We start from the raw sequence: 20,758 nt of genomic DNA, 5'->3' as shown, positions 1-20,758 counted from the left end.
TGCTAGACCACACCCATCAGCCAACCACGTGCTGCAGGCCCGCTGAGCTCTCCAGGCCACGCCCACCATCCAACTACACACACCAGACCACGCCCACCCGCCAACCACATGCCCCCTGTCAGCCAACCCACCAGCCACATGCTCCAGGCCACGCCCAGCCACTAGTCACACGCTCCAGGCCACGCCTACAGTGCTCTGTGGTCTGGGACCCTGGCGCCTCCCGCTCCCCAGTGGCCTGTGAGTGTGGCTTTGGGCCAAGAGGCCCAGCTGGGTTGGTCCTTCGATGTCATCTGTCCTCAAGGGAGGGATGCTAGGACTTCCGTGTCCCACGTCCTACAGATTGTCTGTTCTGGGAGGTCCCCTGGCGCCCATTTTCCTTTTAGATGAGGTCTGTTTCTTGGGTTTCTTGAGCTCTGACAGCTGCTAGCCATCCCTGAGACTTAGTTTCCCTAGCTCTAAGACGAGGTTTGTGTTCAGGAATAACATCACCATCACCACCACCACCATCGCCATCACCACCATCTCCAGGATCATGATAATCATCATAATCACCACCACCACCACCACCACCACCATCATCATCCTTGACTAAACCCAGGTGGCCAGCGATTCCTTCCATCATCAACATGGGGGGGTCGGAGGGATGAAATCCACAGGAGTGGACTTAAAAGGAGACTGAGCTAGGGGCCTCCCTTCCCCCCTCCTTCCCTTCCCTAAGCCTTAGCCCCAGGACCTTTGGCTCTTCCAAGGAAAACATCCTGGGAGCTGCTTTCTCTCGGCCAACCTTGAGTAAATTTTATGTAGTACTGGCGGCCCCTCCCCCCAGTCTGTAATTAGTCTAATTAGGTGTCTGCTGCTCACGTCTGTGCTTAGGGCTCCAAGGACTACCTAGTAATTTACCTGATCTCTCTGATAAAGCCTCTGCCTGCACAAGTTCTCACCACAAAGCACCCTAGGCTCAGGGTGGGGCTGTAATTGGGTGTTGTTTTCAACACGCCCCCCACTCTACCACCCCTTAGGCCTAGCAAGCCCAGTCCTAGTCCCAGGGGACGGAGATGTGCAGGGACTGAGCAGATCAAGTGTAGGTTGGGGCCTCTGACCTTAGCGGGTCCCGCCCCCCAGCCCACACCTCAGCTCCTGCCAGCTGGAGGATTCTGTGGGTGCTGCTCGGAGTAAAGAGTTACCCCCACCCCCACCCCACACACACCGTCTCTGGACTTTATGGCCTGTAAGGTCACCAGGTCTTTAAGCCACGGGTCCCCAGGCTCCAGTACCTTATCAGTAGTCTAAGTGCCTGGGGGCTAACTTTGGAATGGGATTCCAGGACCCAAGCAGGAGAGCAAGGCCTCCTTGGCTCCTACCACCACCTCTTTCCCACCGCAGGCACCCTGTGGGCGGGCAGGAAGAGTCCACAGCCCGGCCAGGAAGCCTGGGCCAGCCCTGCAGTCGCTGAATGCGCTATCTCGCCCACGCAACTCCCTTTGATTCACTGGGCGTGGCCAGGTGGCTTTTCCCTGGAGACTGTGCCTGGGGCTTCTGAATCACTTGGCCAAGGGACCCTGGGTGTTCCTGGCAGAATGCGGGAGCCTCACCCTGCCTTGCCTGGGGAGGTCAATGCCAGGCCCTGTGGAGGAGTCCACATCTCACTGGGCAGTTCCTAGAGTCCAATCTTGCCCCCAGAGGGGCTGGACTCCTTTTGAAAATAAAGGCCCCCTCAGCCCTGCTGGTAGGGGAGTTGGTGTCTGCATTGCCTTTTCTGTAGACAGGTGTGCCAAACCATCAGGAGAGCCCTGTGGATTCCCAGAGTTATCTTCCCCTGTAATTGCCCAAGACCTGCCCTAGGGGGCCTTTGATGTCCACTGCTTCAGGCCCAGGCCCAGGCCCACACTCCAGCCTGTACCTGACGTTCAAGGGACTCTTCAACGAGTGTTAACCTTCCAAGGCTGGGGCAGGGTTGTGGTGTGCCCTGATCAGTCACAATGGATGGGTGGACAGAGGAGTCTCAGCCACTGGGAAGTAGGGTCCTGTGGCTCAGATTTCTTTGCCTAGTCTGTCTGAGTGGCTGATCCACACAGAGAGGCTGACAGCCACATCGGACCCCCTGCACCTCCCTGGTCTCTCCAGGGCCCTTGTGCTTGATGATCCTTCAAAGCTTCCTCTGTTTCCGGTTGTTGGTGGCTCACACCTGTAATCCCAGTTACTCAGGAGGCTGAGATCTGAGGATTGTAGTTCAAAGCCTTCTGAGGAAGGAACGTCGTCCATGAGCTTTTTTTTTTTTTTTTTTTTTGGTCAGTCATGGGGCCTGAACTCTGGGCCTGGGCGCTGTCCCTCAGCTCTTCAGCTCAAAGCTAGTGCTCTACCACTTGAGCCACAGCACCACTTCTGGTTTCCTGGTGGCTCGCTGGAGATAAGAGTCTCACGAACTTTCCTGCCTGGGCTGGCTTTGAACCGTGACCCTCAGATCTCAGCCTCTTGAGTAGCTAGGATGACAGGTGTGAACCACTGTAGCCCGGCTTCTGTTCACTTTTGTGCTACTATTTCAGTCGGGGAGGAACAGTGAGCATATTCAGATTGAGCAGCCGTTATTTGAAATGCTTGGGACCAGAAGCGTTTTGGATTTCAGCTTGTTTTCATTATTATGCTAGATGATGATCTAGGGTGGGGAGGGGACCCAAGGCTAAGCACGTGACTCATTTATGTCAATTTCACACACAGTGGACCCTTGGTGCCCACGCAGCCTTGTGGATCCAAGATGCTCTTTGTTAAGGAAAAGCCATAGATTCTCAGGATGCAGCTCAGGCCTCTAAGACTATGCAGACGAACCTACCTTGTAGAAATAGGGATGAGCATCCATGACGAGAAACCAGTTAAGAGTAGGCTGCACCACTGTCGCAAAATTTACTATGGTGCACATCAACCCTACACAACAAACCTAGATCTTATTTCACGCTCTTTATCTCAACTACTGCAGATGCTTGATTTATTTTCCCACAACATTGCCCAACTTCCACTAAGGACGTGCCACCTTTCAACAAATCTAAAATTTGCACTTTATCACTTAAATGAAGCACATTGCCCTATTTAATTAATTAATTAATTTATTTATTTAGTGCATTCTGGGCCTCATGCTTGATTGTTCACTCAGCTGGCACTCTAACCCTTGAACCACTCCTCCTCTTCTGGCTTTTTGACAGTTAATTGGAGATAAGAGTCTCACACATTTTGCTGTCTAGGCTGGCTTCGAATCTCAATCCTCAGATCTCAGCTTCCTGAGTAGCTAGATTACAGGTGTGAGCCACCAGCACTCAGCCTCCAGAGTTATACTCTTTCCACAAAAATCCCTTAGTTTTAGTTGTATTTTAGGGAGCCATTTGCCCTTCCAGACTGGCCTGAGCAGGGCAGGGGATGAAGTATGTCATGGGTTTCCTTCCTGCTCCTAGGGAAGCAGAGATCTGGAGAAAATATGGCTGTGCCTTGTACTCCTTGATTTGAATAAGATCTGTGATTCTGTAAGAGCCTGTGCTAAGCCGAGCACCAGTGACATACCTGTAATCCTAGCTACTCAAGAGGCTCAGATATGAGGATCGTGGTTCAAAGCCAGCCTGGGCAGCAAAGCCCTGTGTGACTCTTATCTCCAATTAACCACCAGAAAACTGAAAGTGGAGCTGTGGCTCAAGTGGTAAAGCGCTAGCCTTGAGCCCAAACTCTGAGACAATACCCTGGCCCTGAGTTCAAGCCCCATGACTTGCCAAAAACAAACAAACAAACAAAGTTAGCCGGAACCAGGGACCAGTACTGAATGGGAGCCACCTGGTTGGGTGGGCTGGGGCCTTCCCAGAGGAATTCAATCCCATTAATGAGATTACAAGGGAGATACTGTATATTATGCCCATTTTATAAAGGTAGAAACTGAGTCCCAGAGATGGATGGCTTGCCCGGACATACCAACATAGTCAGCTGAACACGGTACTCCATCTTCCTGGTTGGTGGCCAGGTTGGGCTTCCTCACAACATGGTGGCTGGTTTCAAAGGGAATTTCCCAAGAGCATCAGGCCCAAGCAGCCTCTCCCATTGGGATCTAGCCTAAGAGGTCACATAGTGTCATAGTATTGAGAGTGTGAGAAGGCGGACTCCAGTCCTACCTCTCAGCAGGATGCAGAAGTATCTTTCTAGACATATCCAAGCCATGGGACCTCACATTAAATGACTTTGGAAAATGCAACCTGCCCACGGGGCATGAGAGTGGTTGACACCCAGTGTCCCAGACTAGGACACAACCCTTGAACTCTATGACTTCCTGTTTTCTGGGAGGAGGGCTGGGAGATACAGTCTCACTCAGAGCTGTCAAGAAGGACACAGAAGGCCGTAATGGACAGCGAAGCCAAAAGTGGAGGCGTGACTCAAGTGGTAGAACACCAGCCTTGAGTGGAAAAAGCTAAGGGGCAGACCCCACTTACAAATCCTGAGTTCAAGGCCCACACAAAGGTATTTGTACAAGGCCAGACACTGCTGGCTTACGCCTGTCATCCTCACTACTCAGGAGGCTGAGATCTGAGGAGGGCAGTAGTTCCAAGGCAGCCCAAGTGGAAAAGTCTGAAAGCCTCGTTTACTTGCAATTCATCAGCAAAAGAATGGAATTGGATATGTGACTCAAGAGGGTGAAGCTGAGGGAGAGCACAAAGCCCAGAGTTCAAGCCCCAGGACCTTCTTCCAGCTTTGGGGAGGAAGATGAAGTTTAGAAACAGGGCAGAGATTGGTGGCCATCCCAAAGAGCCACCACTGGGTAAAGAGGCCCAAACCAGGGCTCGAGGGACCCTAAAGGCCATAGAAGTGAGGCTGGGTGGAGACTTCAGGCCAAAGACTTCTGGGTGGTCCCAGGTGACCAAAGCCCAGAAAGGCAGGGAAGGAAGACTCCAGGGCCCAAGGGATGCATGCATCTCTGAATGTCAGCAGGCTGTCCCAGCAGTAGCTGTCTTTCCTCCTCCCTCCCCCCTCCCCCGCCCCATCTCCTCCAGAGTTGGGCTTGGAGCTGGGGAAGCAAGCCCAGGAGCCCAGAACATACTATCTCTGCAGCTCATTAGTCTGGAATTCTCTCCAGCCCCGGCAGGCGCTCCCCTGGGATTTGTAGATGGTTCTGGTTCAGCCAACAGCAGTAAATGGGCCTTATCAAAACACGCAAAGCTCAAATGTGGGGGGGAAATACTTTCAAAAACACATTGTTTACATTGGAGGGACCGCGTGCACGGTTGTTGTGAATGGTTTGCTTTCTTTTTTTTTTCATAAGCGGCGAGGCTAGCATCACTGGCTCCAGTTGAACTTTGAGGGGGGGCAGGGAGGAGGGGGGCAGAGCCCTGGGGACAGAGCAGGAAAAACAGAAGGAGGGGAAGGGCAGCTATGAGGACTTTGGGAAAGGGTGTGTGGCTTCCACTCACTCTCCTCCGCTCCAGGACCGATCCAAAACGACAGGCTCTACTCCCAGGGTGTCTGTGCAGATATAGCCGCTGGACGCGTTGGTCCATCCAGTGGCTTTTCTACGTGATGACATGGGTAAGATTTTGCACTCAGATCGAGTCACATTGGATCAAGCCAGAAATTGATCAGAAAAGCTAGTGAATGGAAGGAAGCCAAAAGTAGCATCACAGAGATGCTGGGGGATATATTATATCATAAAATAGGAACCAGAATGCAGAGAAAGGAAATTTCCAGGAAATAATGATGATGATGAGCGATTAAAAACATAACCTGGGTGCTGGTGGCTCATGCCTATAATCCTAGCTACTCAGGAAGCAAAGATGTGAGCATGGTAGTTCAAAGCTGGCCGGGACAGGAAAGACTCTTATCTTTAATTAAGTGCCCCTCCTTCACCTGGAGCTGTGGCCCAAGTGATTGAGTGGTAGCTTTAACTAAAAAAAAGAAAAAGATCAGGGGCAGTGCCCAGACCCGAGTTCAAGTCCCAAGACTGGCACAAACCCAAACCAAAACACCAGCGTTCTGCTCTTCCTCTTCTTCTCCTTCTCATATTCCTCCTTCTCTTCCTCTTCTTCTTCCTCCTTTCCTTTTTCTTTTGCCTGGTAATAAGGCTTGAACTCAGGGCCTTGTGCTCTGGCTCAGCTTTTTTCACTCAAGGCTGGCACACTATCACTTGAGCCACTTCTGGCTTTTTTGTTGGTCAACTGGAGATAAGAGTCCCATCGACTTTCCTGTCCAGGTTGGCTTCAGACCTTGCTCTCAGCCTCCTGAGTAGCTAGGATGACAGGCGTGAACCAATGACATCTGGTTTTAGCATCACCTTGATCTGGCTCTTCCTGAACTCTAGAACTATGAAGAGCAAGTTTCTGTTGCTTCTAAGCCATCCTGTGTATGGGGCGTTGGGTTACAGCAGCCCAACTGGCCTGAAGCATCTTGCTAAGACATTGAAGTGCCTGTGGGAAAGAGGGTTCGTTTGGTCTTTTGTGGAGACGAGGAAGTCTGGCACCCTCTCAAAGGCTGCCGGTCACTGTGACTCATTCCACACACACAACTCAAGCCAACCTTCCCAGGAAGGGGAGAGGCCTGTGGAGTAAACAGATCGGGGAGACAAAGGGAACTCTTGCCAGCTGTTGATACGCATTGGTTTTGTCTGTGTACATAAGCAGGGGACCAGGGCACACAGCCCACCCAGCCACCATGATGCTGAGGGACCAGATCCTGATGTTCCGCTGGGTCATTTGCCCTGGCTGCTGGATGTTGTGTGGGAAGCCATGTTGGACCCCAGATGTTTTTGTCTTCTCAGGAGAGTTTTTGGACTTTCCCCCCTGAACTGGCGTTACGTAGGCTCTGTCTGACCTTGTTGGGTCTTGCTCTTATGATTTAGGAGGTAGGTTTCAGGCATGGATCATTTCCAGGCTAAGTCCAGATTGCCCCTCAAAGACTGTCCAGTCCCCAGTGAGCTAGGACGTGTCCAGGGTGGAACACAGGAGCCCACAGAGGAACCCGCACTGGCCAGGGTCTCTGCTTCCTAGACTTGAAGCTGTTTCTTCACGCACTCTACCACTTTGAGCCTCAGCTCCGCTTCCCTGTTTTCTGGTGGGTCATTGGAGGTGAGTGTCATAGAGTTGGGTGCTGGTGGTTCACGCCTGTCATCCTAGCTACTGAGGGGGCTGAGAGCTGAGGATCAAAGTTCAAAGCCAGCCCAGGCAGGAAAGTCCATGAGCCTCTTAACTCCAATGAACCACCAGGATGCCAGAAGTGGCGCTGTGGCTCAAAGTGGTAGAGAGCTAGCCTTGAGCAAAAGAGCTCAGGGACAGGGCCTAGGGCCCAAGTTCAAGCCCCATGACGGACCTAAAGTAAATAACTAAATAAATAAGTAGCCTCCCAGCCTTTTCTGCCTGGGCTGGCTTTGAACTGCAATCCTCACATCTCAGCTTCCTGAGTAGCTAGGATTGCAGGCATGAACCGCCAGCGGCCTGGCTTGGAGCCTCTTCTATGGGTCAGCCTCCATGCTTAGCATCTGATGCCTGATCTTTTTTTTCTTTTTCTTTTTTGTTAGTCAGTGGGGCTTGAACTCTGGGCCTGGGCGCCATCCCTGAGCTCTTCAGCTCAAGGCTAGCTCTCTACCACTTGAGCCATAGTGCCACTTCTGGCTTTCTGAATGGTTTATTGGAGATAAGAGTCTCAAGGACTTTCTTGCCTGGGCTGGCTTTGAACAGTGACCCTGCGATCTCAGCCTCCTGAGTAGCTAGAATTACAAGCCCAGCTGATGCTTCATCTTGACTGGCCATTTCCAATCAGCGATGGTGAGAGGAGGCTTGCCTACCTGGACAGACAACGGCCGATCTATATAGTAAGATGCTTGACAAGGGACAGCAAGGTGGAGGGACTTGGAAGCTCCATGGCCTTAGTGCAAAGATTCCCAGCCAGGGTGGTGGCGTGGAGCAGAGGAACGGGGCAGAGGCAGAGAGGAGTGGCAGAGACGCAGCCCACGAAGGGAGGGGTGACTCGGGATGCTTGCCCCCTGTGAGGTTTCCTCAGAGGTTCCCTGTGGCGTTTGGTCTTTGTCCTTATAGACGCAGGCAGGAACTCATACCTCCTGCTCCAACCACAGCCCCTGCCTCCCGCCCAACACCAAGCAGCCGTCTACTGGGCACCTTCCCAAGCAGCTGGTGTCTAGACAGCAGACATGGCCCATGCTGAGCAGAGGGTCTGGTTGGGACATGGGGGGGTGGTGGCGTGTGGGGTGGGGTGTGTTTGGGGGAGTACTGGCCAGAGCTCCGTCGGAAATGTGGTTCAAAACCACAGTCAGGGGCGGGTTTGTCAGAAAAAAAAAAAATCCCTCCCTGAGACATTGCAATTCTGGCTCCTTCGATCGCCAGGCCACTTCCTTCCTGTGTGTATCTTAGCCACACTCGGGGATGGGAGGGCTGTGTGTGTGTGTGTGTGTGTGTGTTTGCTTCTTTGTTGTTGTTGTTGGTCGTGGGGCTTGAACTCTGGCTTGGGCGCTGAATGTTTGCTTCTTTTACGTGTTTGTCTGGGTTTGGTTCCTTTGAGCTGCTGTAGGCTCTGAGGGGACGATTGCATCTAAGGGGCTTTGGGCCTTGTTCAGGATGCTAGCGTGGGCTTTGTGCAAGGTGGAAAGAAGGCCACAGGACCATGGAGGAAGGGTTGTTAGTTCACCATCGGAACTCTTGACATGGGATGTCAGGATTCTCACAGCGGCGTCAGGTAAGGCAGCACAGGGGTGGAAGTGGAGAGAGGCCGCCCAGCTGGCCAGGTTCCAGCCCGTGCCCTTTCCTACGGGGGACACGCCCTCCTGGGACTCCCACCAGCCCAGACTCCGTCTCCGGCCCCCGCAGTTTCCATCCTGTGCTAAATATGTCTGACAGCTTGTTTCCTGAGTAACCAAAGGACTTTTCCTTTTCTTGAAGTAAACAGGAGAGAGCTGTGAAAATATCTTTGACCCAGAGGAGGCGCTATGAGACACATGACAACCTAACACACACACACACACACATGTGCAGACATGTGCATATATGCACAGGTGTGCATGATGCATGCATGCCCGAGGAGATGGACATACTTGATGCCTATAATGGAAGCTATTTTCATGAGAAAAACAGCCTCTTGTGACAGTCTGTGTACACACGTCTGTGTGGATGTCTATATATGCCCACAGATCTCAATATACAATGACTTGATCCAGTACACGTGATATGCATTTGTAGAAATCACACTTTGAATTTTGTGTGTGTGTGTGTGTGTGTGTGTGTGTGTGTGTGTGTGTGTGCGTGCCTGCTATTCCTAGGGCTTGAACTCAGGGCCTGGGCACTGTCCCTGAGCTTTTTCCTTCAAGGCTAGCTCTCTTTCACTTGAACCACAGTTCTACTCTGGCCTTTTAGTGGTTGATTGGAGATTGGTGTCTCATGGGCTTTCGTGTCCCAACTGGCTTTGAACCACAATCCTCAGATCTCAGTCTCCTGAGTAGCTAGGATGACAGATGTGAACCACCGGCACCCAGCTACTTTATATGACTCATAACAAGCCAATCAGAAGGTCACAGGGTCTCGGAAGGTGAGACAGTATAGTTATAGCCTCTGTGGCCAAAGCAGAGCTGGACCTCTAGCCTTGGCTGTTTGGTGATGGACATTTCAGCCAGGCCCTGTGAGCTGCAGGGCCTCCTGTCACCTCTAGGGGGCAGTAATTCCTCACCAGCCTGATTCTCCAGGTGTCTTCCTCTCCCTGGCCACCACAGCCAGGGTGGACGCAGCGGGGCCGATCAGCGGCCTCAGAGGACAGCCCTTCCCTGAGACTTGCCCAGCTCTGAAGTGAACTGTGTGGGAGAAGCCACGCCCTCGTTGTGCTCAGTCACAAAGCTTAGGCATGGTTTGTGGCGGTGGCTCATTTGGCCTGTCTGACACCTTCGTGATCTTTGGGGCCGGTGTGAGGCCACCCTGTCTAGTCCTGTCTCCAGTCTGTCCACCCCAGCAGTCTCTCTGGATCTGTGCCCCTGTTTCCCTTCTGTGTTAGATATTCCTGGGCTCTCTGAAAAAGATGCGAATTTGAGAGGTGTTTCAAGGTCAAGAATAATTTATTTGTGAAGTTGATACATAATGCTGGGTGTGGTGGCAGAAAGCTGTAATCCCAGCTACTCAGAAGGCGAAGGGAGGAGCCACTTAGTCCCAGGTTGTCCTGGCAAAAGAACAAGGTCCTTTTCTTTCTTTCTTTTTTTTTTTTTTTTTTACTTTTTTTTTTGGTCCAGTCGTGGGGCCTGAACTCTGGGCCTGGGCGCTGTCCCTCAGCTCTTCAGCTCAAGGCTAGCACTCTACCCCTTGAGCCACAGGGCCACTTCTGGCTTTTTTCTTTTTGCTTATGTGGTGCTGAGGAATCAGGGCCTCAGGCATGCAAGGCAAGCACTCTACCACTGAGCCACCTTCCCAGCCCCTCTTCCTTCCTTCCTTCCTTCCTTCCTTCCTTCCTTCCTTCCTTCCTTCCTTCCTTCCTTCCTTCCTTCCTTCCTTCCTTCCTTCCTTCTTTCCTTCCTTCCTCTTTCTTACACGTGTGTACTCGCCAATCCTGGGGCTTAAATCCTGAGCATTGCCCTTGAGCTTTTTGCTCAAGGCTAATGCTCTATCACTTGAGCCTTAGCTGTACTTGTGGCAGGTTTTTGTTTGTTTGTTTGGTTGGTTGGTAGTCAATTAACCATAAGAGTCTCAAGGAAGGATTTTCCAGTTCAGGCTGGTTTCAAACCTTGATCCTCAGATCTCAGCCTCCTGAGTAGCTAGGCATGAGAGCCACCAGTGCCTGGCACAAGGCTCTTTCGGAAAAGCAAAATAAAAACAAAACAATGGCGTGTGTGTGTGATTCAAGTGGTAGAGTAGATATTCCAGACCCAGAGTTCAAAAAGTCCAGTAGCACCCAAAAATACATATGTACACGCACCCATCCATCCATATACAGAGCAAAGAAAAAACGGTATCAGTTTAGGAGAGCCACATACTGTTTTTGATATCCAAATGTATTGGGACAAAGTGAGAGCAAGCTAATTCACAGTGCTGCTACTTAAAATTTTTTTTAAGGTACTCTCAGCAATTTGGAAATATGTGATACATTGTGTATTCTGTCCAACTGAAATTGTGTCTCCTTTGGTTCACATCCCTCCAATCCCTCCCAGCTTCCCCTCCCCGCACCTCCCAGGCCTCCGGGCAGATGTGGATCTGCTTCCTGTGGGTTTCTCTCACCTGAGCATGGGCTGGTCTTATTTCCCAGCCAAGCACCTCAGCTTCCACTGGGCTATCTCCGTGGGACTGTTCTATCTCCCGGGCGGCCGGCATGTGACACAGGCAGGTGGGTGCAATCCTGCCCCTTACACTTTTGCCTAGTGCTAGATCTTGACTTATTTTGGAATGACAGGTGGCCTCCCCTGCCTGGAGCCTCTATACCTTCTCTTGTCATATGAACAGAACAGCTCGACAGCAAGACTGTCTCAGGGAGACCAAGATCCTCTGAGTCTTGGGGGGGGGGGGAACTGAACACCCTGAACAGCATCACCCGTGCAGGGGCTCCTGCTGCCCAGATGTGGCCGGCCTGGCAGACAGCAGGAGCCAGCGGCCCACAGTGACCACCGGGGAAAACCAAGTCAAAGTTAGCTCAGCCTCAAGGTCAAGTTCACAGCCACCTGTCAGGAAGGGCAGCCGCTGGTGGGATGGGGTGGGATGGAGGATGGGGAGGTGTCTGAGGATTGGACCCAGGCGATGCCCCTCAGCGGTTCCTCACGGCTTCTAAACTCCTCCGGCCATAGCTCTCCTGCCCCCAGCTCCATCCAGACCCCATGTTGAGACCTGGGAGGGAGGGGATCGGTTTGCAAAGAAGAACCATCAACAAAGAACCAGAGAAATAAATAATTGAAAGAGGAGGTGCAAGCCGGGCTCTGGTGGCTCACGCCTGTCATCCTAGCTACTCAGGAGGCTGAGATGTGAGGATGGCAGTTCAAAGCCAGCCTGGGCAGGAAAGTCATCTCTAATTAACCCCTCCCAAACCGGAGGTGGCGCTGTGGCTCAAGCGGTAGATCACTAGCCTTGAGCACAAAAGGGCTCAGGGACAGTACCCAGGTCCTGAGTTCAAGCCCCATAACTGACCCCCCCCCCAAAAAAAAAAGTGCACTGAATGTAAGAAAAAGCCAACGTGAGGGCTCTTTGATGTGGTTTAAATGGCCGCAGGGAATTCACAGGTAACACTGGTGGACAGCCATACCACCATTACACTCACAAATCTGCACATTGCGGGGGGGTTGGGGGGTGGGGGGTGGGAGTGGGGGCGGGGAGCTAGGAGGAGCTATTTTGGAGACCCGGAAAGTGCTACTCCTCGGAGTCTCTGGGGTTGGCATAGGCGGTGGGGAGGGGCAGTCACATTGGCAGCCAGGATCCGCAGACCATACTGACTCGGGTCATTCTGTTTCCCAGAGCTCAAGGCAGCTAGGATCGGGAAGCTGAGGTTCACAAAGCAGAAATGACCCGGGAAAGCAGTCCAAAACGATGAAGCAGGGGAAAAAACCAACAGGACAGCTTTAGATAGAGGCTCCCTCACCACACGGCACAGCCGGGGCCCGAAGCCCAGAGTCCTCACTCACGGACACAGGGCCCAGATGCTAACGATCTGATCCATGATCAGCTGCAACAAGCCCTGCTGGGCTCCAGCTGGTGGGGATGAGGTGCAGAGAGAGGCGGCTGTTAACAGCGGGGGCAGGGAGCCTATGGCCGCTCCACGGCCTGCAGTGGAAGAGCAAGCCTTAGATGACGGTGGGGCTGAGGGCGATGATGACAATGGTGGTGGTGATGTTGATGATTTTGTGGTGCTGGGTATCCAGTCCAGGGTCTCATGCAAGGTAGGCAAGTTTACAACCATGGAAACAGCTATTTTTTTGTTTGTATCAGTCGTGGGGCCTGAACTCTGGGCCTGGGCGCTGTCCCTCAGCGCTTCAGCTCAAGGCTAGCGCTCTACCACTTGAGCCACAGCGCCACTTCCGGCTTTTTTCTTTTTGCTTATGTGGTGCTGAGGAATCGAACCCAGGGCCTCATGCATGCAAAGCAAGCGCTCTACCACGGAGCCACCTTCCCAGCCCCTGTCCTTGAGCTTTTCTGCTCAAGGCTAGCACCCTACCACTTTGAGCCACAGCGCCACTTCCAGTTTTCTGGTGGTTCCCTGGAGATAAGTGTCACAGACTTTTCTGCCTGGGCTAGCTTCGAGCCATGAACCTCAGATCTCAGTCTCCTGAGTAGTTAGGATGACAGGCGTGAGCCACCAGTGCCTGGTCATCTCATTGAAAAGTAATCCCCCCTCCCCCACCTGGTGCTTGAAATCACAGCCTCTGTACCTTAGTTTTGTTTGTTTGTTTGTTTTTCTCAAGTCTGGTGTTCTGTTACTTCAGCCCTTGCTTCACTTCTGGTTTTGTGCTGGTTAATTGGAGAGAGTCTCACGGACTCTTCCTGTTTGGGCTGGCTTCCAAATACGATCCTCAGATCTCAGCCTCCTGGGCAGCTAGGATTACAGATGTGAGCCACCAGTGCCTGGCTAGGTTTATACTTCATCTGATTGGAGAAATACTCCTACTCCTGGAGGTGGTCTAGATGACGCCTGACAGAAGCCTTTTTCTCTTGAACCATAAAGATATTCTCAGATGGCAGTTGACCAAGAACACAGGAGGGAGTGGGTAAATGATCAGACCAATCAATGCTTTTATAAATGTGTTACTTTTATTGAGTAGGCATCAAGCCTCTCTCTGTGTCAAGTAATGGAAAAACTATATCACATAGATTACAGAGCTATTTTTTAACCTGAGATAATATTTCATAAAAGAAATTTAATTCAGCTCTTCTGTTAAAAAAACTGCAGTAGTCATTACTAGAAGTTTTCCAAAATGAAAGCAAGATTGACTATATATTGCAGAAATTGGGTTAGTATTTTTATTTTTTTGGTGTGTGTGTTTGTGTGTGTGTGTGTGTATGTGTGTGTGTGCTGGTCCTGAGGCTCAAACTCAGAGTCTGGGCTCTGTCCCTAAACTTTTTGTTCAAAGATAGCACTCTGCCACTTGAGCCACAACTCCACTTCTGGCTTTTGGTGATTAATGGGAGATAATAGTCTCACTGACTTTTCTGCACAGGCTGGCTTTGAACCTGGATTGTCAGATGCCAGCCTCCTGAGTCCTTAGGATTACAGGTGGGAGTCACCTGTGCCTTGGTTTAGTATTCTAAAGGATTAGATCACCTGGAGGAGATGGTTTTTGACCAAGAATGGATGGGTAGACAGAAAAGGATTTTGCATTGGAAAAGAGTATTTGAATTAATGCTCGCAGGTAGGAAAAGGTTCTGAACAACTTGATCCAAGTCCTGTGATTTAGCATTTTTTTGTTTTTTAGAGAGCACATTTTTCTAATTTATTTATTTATTTTTCTGCTTATGTGGTGCTGAGGAATCGAACCCAGGGCCTCATGCATGCAAGGCAAGCACTCTACCCCTGAGCCACCTTCCCAGCCCTCGCATACATTTTTGATGCGATGTTTTCTTCTGCCATCCATGGACAAAAATAAACAGGGGAAAAAAAGAAAGATCTACAGAGAAAGAAGGAACAAATTTCTGACATTGTTAGACCACATAACCTGCTTACAAGACCAAGTAAATACCAGGGCGAGGTGTATACCCCGTGCTATCACTGGCTTGAGTGACCTCTGTTCCAAGGATGGTAGCCGGAGCTCAGGCCCTGCCAAGGGGGCAGAGAAGGGTCACCAAGGAACTTCATCCCTGCTTGGTCTCAGAGGAGCCCACTTCGTGTTCTGAGTGTCCCTGTGATCGTAGGACTGGACCCCTGGTGGGAGAGGTGAGCCCCTAATTGACCAGCAGCTCTGCTCTGTCCAGGGTAGGTTCGCCTCTGGGCAGTGGACCCCGCCAGGCAAAGAGGCTGATGTAGGGCCAAGGCCTGGCAGAAACAGGTGCCCAGTCTAGCTGGGCAACACATGGAAGAGCAAAGGTCATTTGGTTAACAGGAGCGCAGAGGCCCACACGCCGCCTACTGAGCAGCCACATGGGGGTGATGGGAGAGATGCCACTCCTGCAGGGGACCCAAAAGAATGGCAGCCAGAGAATAGGTAGCAAAAATATCCACACACGTGGCCTAGGAGAGAGAGGAAGCCTCCAACGCAGGCTACAGGAGGACACGGGGCCTAGACGCAGTGGATAACAGTCTTTTTCTTTTGGCCAACAGCTCAGAGGAAAATGCATTTTTGGCCCAAAGACCTAGAAAGGGAACGCCAAGGTTATAGGTAGTTGTGAAAAACTCCTTGGAAGAAGAAGAGGAGGCGGGGCGTCGAAGGGGCCTGGGCCCAAGGAGGCAGGGGCTGCTGGCCTGTGTGACTCCATTGTAAAATGACTCGGGGGCTCAGGGGCGGGGCCTTGGCTCTGGGGGTTCATCATTTGTCTGCTCAGCCCTCTTCCCCAGCCTCTCATCTAAGTGACATTTTCTCTCCTTCTGTGGTTCTGTTCTGTGGAGAATCCCCCCCACCCCCCCGCCTTTGGTCAGTGATGGGGCTTGAACTCAGGGCCTGAGTGCTATCCCTGAGCTCTTTTGCTCAAACCTAGCGCTCTACCACTTTGAGCCACAGCTCCGCTTAAAGGTTTTCTGGTGGTTCGTTGGAGATAAAGAGTCTCGCAGTCTTTCCTGCCTGGGCTGGCTTTGAACTGTGATCCTTCCGTCTCAGCTTCCTGATAGCTAGGGTGACAGGCACGAGTCCCTGGTGCCCCCCTGGGGAAACAGGTCTTTCTAGTGATCAGGGCTAGGCCATCCAATGCCACCATACTGGAAAAACCAAGAACTGAGAACCTCGGGACCCATTGGAAAGCCTTCTCCAGAATGGCTCAGGTGGACCATGACATCTCCGAGAGGGATGATGGGAAACCAGCCTTCCCTCTGCTTGATCCCAAGTACCCCTCCCAAAGAGGTGAGCCCCACACCTGCACGAGAGGCCGGTTCTGCCTGCTCAGGCCAGGTTCTCACACACAGAGATGGAGGGCCGGCCCACATTGCCATCTTGGATTGTCAGCCAGGTGGGTTTGTTTGCATAGCTAGGAAGATTCTCGATTTGATGGAGGCTGAAACGGACAGTTTTAGGGGGGACCTTAATACCCATGCAATCATTCCTTTCTTTCCTTCAACAGATTATTTATCCAATGCCAAGTAAGTATCAGGCACTGTTGTAGGTACCAGGATATAACAATAGGGTGTGACACCTACAAAATTTCCTGCCCACATGGAGCTTACATTCTGTTTTGTGTGTGTGTAACACAATGAGTAAATGAGTAGGTCATACATACAAGGGCTCACGGGAAGGAGGGCATGGAGTTCACAGGAGAAGGTATATGGAGGGTGGGATGTGTCAGATTTTTAAATACAGAAGGCCTGATTGAAAGGTGACATTGAAACAAATAGGTAGGTAGTAAAGGGTGAGCCGTGACTGTGCCAGGTGGAGCATGTGCAAAGGTCCCGAGGCAGGCGAGTGCAAGGACATTCTGTGGTAGGAACACTCTTTGCATGGTCGAGGCTTTTATTCTGGGGTGGGATAAAGTAGTGCTCTGATGTTTTGGAGATGTATTTCGAATTAGCTGGCTTTGCTGTTTGTCTTTGTGACATGAGCAGATTGCTTTGATTTGGGGGAAGATTCTGCCTACATGGACTCTTAAAACCAACCGGTACTCTTCAACTCTGTGTTAGATTTATATCCTAAAACTGTTCTTTGGGAAGAAAGCAAAAGTAGAAGCAAGATGTAGCATTCTGTATATACACAATTAGGGTTGATAGGAGCCTGTTTAAAACAACAGCCACGAAATTGTTTTTGTAAGACTAAAATGATAAAATGCAAATTTCAACAAAGCATTTGACAACACCAACGGCAGCAGCAACAACAACAATAATAATAGAAGCCGTCAAATCCTTAGCATGTGCAGAGATGATAGCTTTGGCGCTGCTCCTGAGGATCTTGTGTGTTGAAGATGGCGGGGCCTGGCGACCTTCTTCACAGGCCACAGACTGCTGAGGGGCCCTGCCAGGACCTGTCTCTCCTCTTTTGCCTGGGGCCAGGAGTGGGGAAGAGGAAGACCGAGTCTTTCTGGAAAGAAGAACCCTGTAGAGCTGCATGATCCTGTTTGTGGAGCTGAGAAGTGTGTCACCGGGCCTGACCCGGAAGTGATTCTCCAGCAATGGAGGCCTCCTGGGTGGGGGGTGAGGGGTGAGGGATGACCTGCCCTGGGATGGGCCTACCCACCCCTTCCTGTGAAAACCAGGAGGCACTTCAGAACCATGTTCCGGGCCTCGCAGAGTGGACATGGGTCTGAATGAAGCAAGAGGAAAGCTGAGATTACCGCCCTGCAGAGCCACACCCCAACAGGCCAAGTACAAAGAGGAGTTAGGGTCAGTGGAACCGACCTCTGGGCCCTTCCTCCATCCCTCTGCTCAAGTACAGTGGCGTCAGACTCACAGGTACCACCCTGCCTGCGCAGTGGGGCCCAGGCTAGAGCTGGCTGGGTGAGCCGCCAACACAACGTTGAAAACACGAAAAGCCTCCCCTAACATGGGAAAAGGACTACGTCACAAAGAAAGGGACCTGAAATGTGCCATGGATGCCTTCAGATTTCACTCCAGGTCACAGTAAGCAAAAATGACACCGAATGGAACTTGCACATCGTTTGGGTTGTCTTATTTGCTTTGTCAGCCCTGGAACTTGAACTCAGGGCCTAGGCCCTGTCTCTGAGCTTTTTCTGCTCAGGGCTAGCACCCTACCACTGTGGGCCACAGCGCCACTTCTGTTTTGTTTTTTTTTTGCTGGTTCATTGGAGATGAGTCTCATAGACTTTCCTGCCCAGGCTGGCTTTGAACCATGATCCTCAGATCTCAACCTCCTGAGTAGCTAGGATGACAGATGTGAGCCACCAGCACTGGGCTTTATCTTGCACAAATTTCCCACCAGTGATTAGGTACAGTCCTCCCCCTTTCTTCCCCCTCCTCACCAACTTGAAATACAGTTTGCTAGGTAAGGATGGTTTTTGCAATGTGTAATGGTTTGCAACATAAGTGTATGGGCTGCTAAGGGAAGGGGTATTTAGGTACCCCAGCCCCAGGCCCACGCCTGAGGTATATATCTGGTTGGGGGTCGGGGGGAAGGCATGGAGAATCCCTGTCATTTCATTCCACCGTAGTTCCCTGACCTACACTGTGAGAATGAACACATTATTTTGGAAACCATGACATTTTTAAGGCAATAGAGCCACATGACCCTGGGTAACAAGAGGTAAGAAAAGGCCCTTAGAGATGGCATGGATGAGAGCTCATTCACCAGGAAAGGTCCAAAAGCCAAGAATGGAAGAAAAAAAAAAAAAAACCAACCCAAAACAAAACAAAACAAAACAAAAAACCCAAATCCAAAAACCAAAAACAAAGGAAAAGCCAAGCTCTATTAAAAACAGACATTATCTGTTCCCACTTTCAGGGGGGTATTTGTACACACAGCAAAATAAATAATAAATAACAATAAAAAGCAGTTAAGCCTTTTTTTTTTTTAACCAATCCTGGAGCTTGAATTCAGGGCCTGGGCGCAGTCCCTGAGCTCTTTTTGCTCAAGGCTGGTGCTCTACCACTTGAACCACATAGCTCCATTTTGGGCTTTTTCTGTGATTAATTAGAGATAAGAGTCTCGCAGACTTTCTTGCCCGGCCTGGCTTTGAACTGCGATCCTCAGATCACAGTCTCCTGAGTAGCTAGGATGACAGCAGTGCGCCACTGGTGTCTGGCTAGCATTTAAGTCTTGAATCCACAGCAAGCACAGCCCTTTTCCCCCTCAAGGGACCACAAGGGTATGAATGCTGCCCGGCCACGTTGTGAAATAGAAGACACCTAATTTCTTCTGGTAGACTTTCAACTTGGCTTGTAAAATTTCAGTGGAACATTGTAAAACATCTACAAATAGAATATACTAGAAAGGGGCTGGGAATGTGGCTGAGTGGTAGAGTGCTTGTCTAGCATACATAAAGCCCTGGGTTCGATTCCTCAGTACCACATAAACAGAAAAAAGGTGGAAGTGGAGCAAAAAGAGCTCAGGCCCTGAGTTCAAGCCCCAGTACTGGCACCGCTCCCAACAACTGACTCAAGAGGACACATGTACAGGAAATGTGACGTCAATATTTGAAGTCACGTCTGGGAACCTTCTAGAAACATTGTCCTTCCCAGAAGTGGCCAGATCCGAAGGGGAACTATATTCTCCCACCAGAGCAGCCGGCAGGACCTTCTGCATCCCCTTTCCTGCACCACAAAAGAGCCCTGAAGTACAGAGCTCATCCGGGAACTCTGCGGCCCAGGTGTGACCACAGCATGGTTGCTAATAATTGCCGTCTCCGGCCTGCTGCACCATGACGGTCTCTGGGTAGGGACCTCGTCTCATGAGCTCGTCCGAGCCACGTGAAACATGCTGTGGATGAACAGATAGCTGGTGAATACCGCGTCACAATGCGCCCTCTCTTCCCAGCTGGGAACGCTGTTTGGAGGCAGGGGCTCTCGCAAGGGACAATGGCTGCTCTTAACCATGTGGACTGAGCCACATGGGTGTGAGCTCCCGGCAGGGGCCACGCTGAGGCTGGGGCCCTTCCACGCGGCCAGAGGAGCAAGGCTGCATCCCGGGTACACCCCAACTTGTCGGGGTGCATGTGTCATCAGAGGGTGGGCTGGGTGAAAGTAACTTGGATCTGGGTCACCGTCTATAATATGTATATACTTTATACACAGTCGGTATAGAGAACATTATACTAGGTAGAGTATATACATATATACTGTACATATTATATATACTTTATTATATAATATATACTGTGCTATACAAGGTATATGTAATATACCATATATAAAAATGCATACAATATACTGTAACCACAACATGGTTTCTTATATTGGTTTCTAATAATATGATTTCTAGTAATATGCTATCTGTATATTATATGCAGCATATATTATAAAATATATAATTACTATGATATATCATGTAATATATGATATACACTGCATAATATACATATATAATATATATCTATTACATAATGTATATTAGAATATACTATATATTATGTTATAGTATATTTTATACAGTATATATTATATAATATTCTTTTGTTAGGTTTTCTTCCATTACAATGGACTGCTATTTTTTAACTTTCATTTTTATTGTCTTTATGTAGTTGTACAAAGGTTTCAATTCAACATGTCAGTTGATGGGTACAATGCATTTTGTTCAGTGCAATAGACTGTTTTAATTCTTTTTGTCTTAAAAAAATAAAACCTGGCAGACAGCAGGAGGAAGAGAAAAGATTTGCATATCCAGTTTTAGACATTTCCCGTTGGCTGTTTTCACATTTAAAATAAGAAACGAACCAAATGTGCATTGATGTCTCCTTGACCTGGGCATCTAAGTGTTTTTTTTCCTGAATGTGCATTGAAGCATTAGGAAGTTGTCTGTGTCGCTGATCAGAGCGATGGTCATGAATCAGGGCTATCTACAGTGCCAAAACCACCTGTCCCACAGCTTCAGAGCGTGAAGCAGCTGTCTGGCATGATATGACTAAAAGAATCAGTACAAGCTGGGAATCAGCACACCTGTCATCATGGCTACTCAGGAGGCTGAGGATCATGGTTCAAAGCCAGCTTAGGCAGGAAAACCTGCGAGACTCTTATCTCCAATGAACCACCAGAAAACTAGGAG

The sequence above is a fragment of the Dipodomys spectabilis genome, unplaced genomic scaffold (assembly GCF_019054845.1).
Source record: "Dipodomys spectabilis isolate Male_0828 unplaced genomic scaffold, ASM1905484v1 ptg000219l, whole genome shotgun sequence".
Taxonomy (NCBI): Eukaryota; Metazoa; Chordata; class Mammalia; order Rodentia; family Heteromyidae; genus Dipodomys; species Dipodomys spectabilis.
This window is presented reverse-complemented; position numbering follows the sequence as displayed.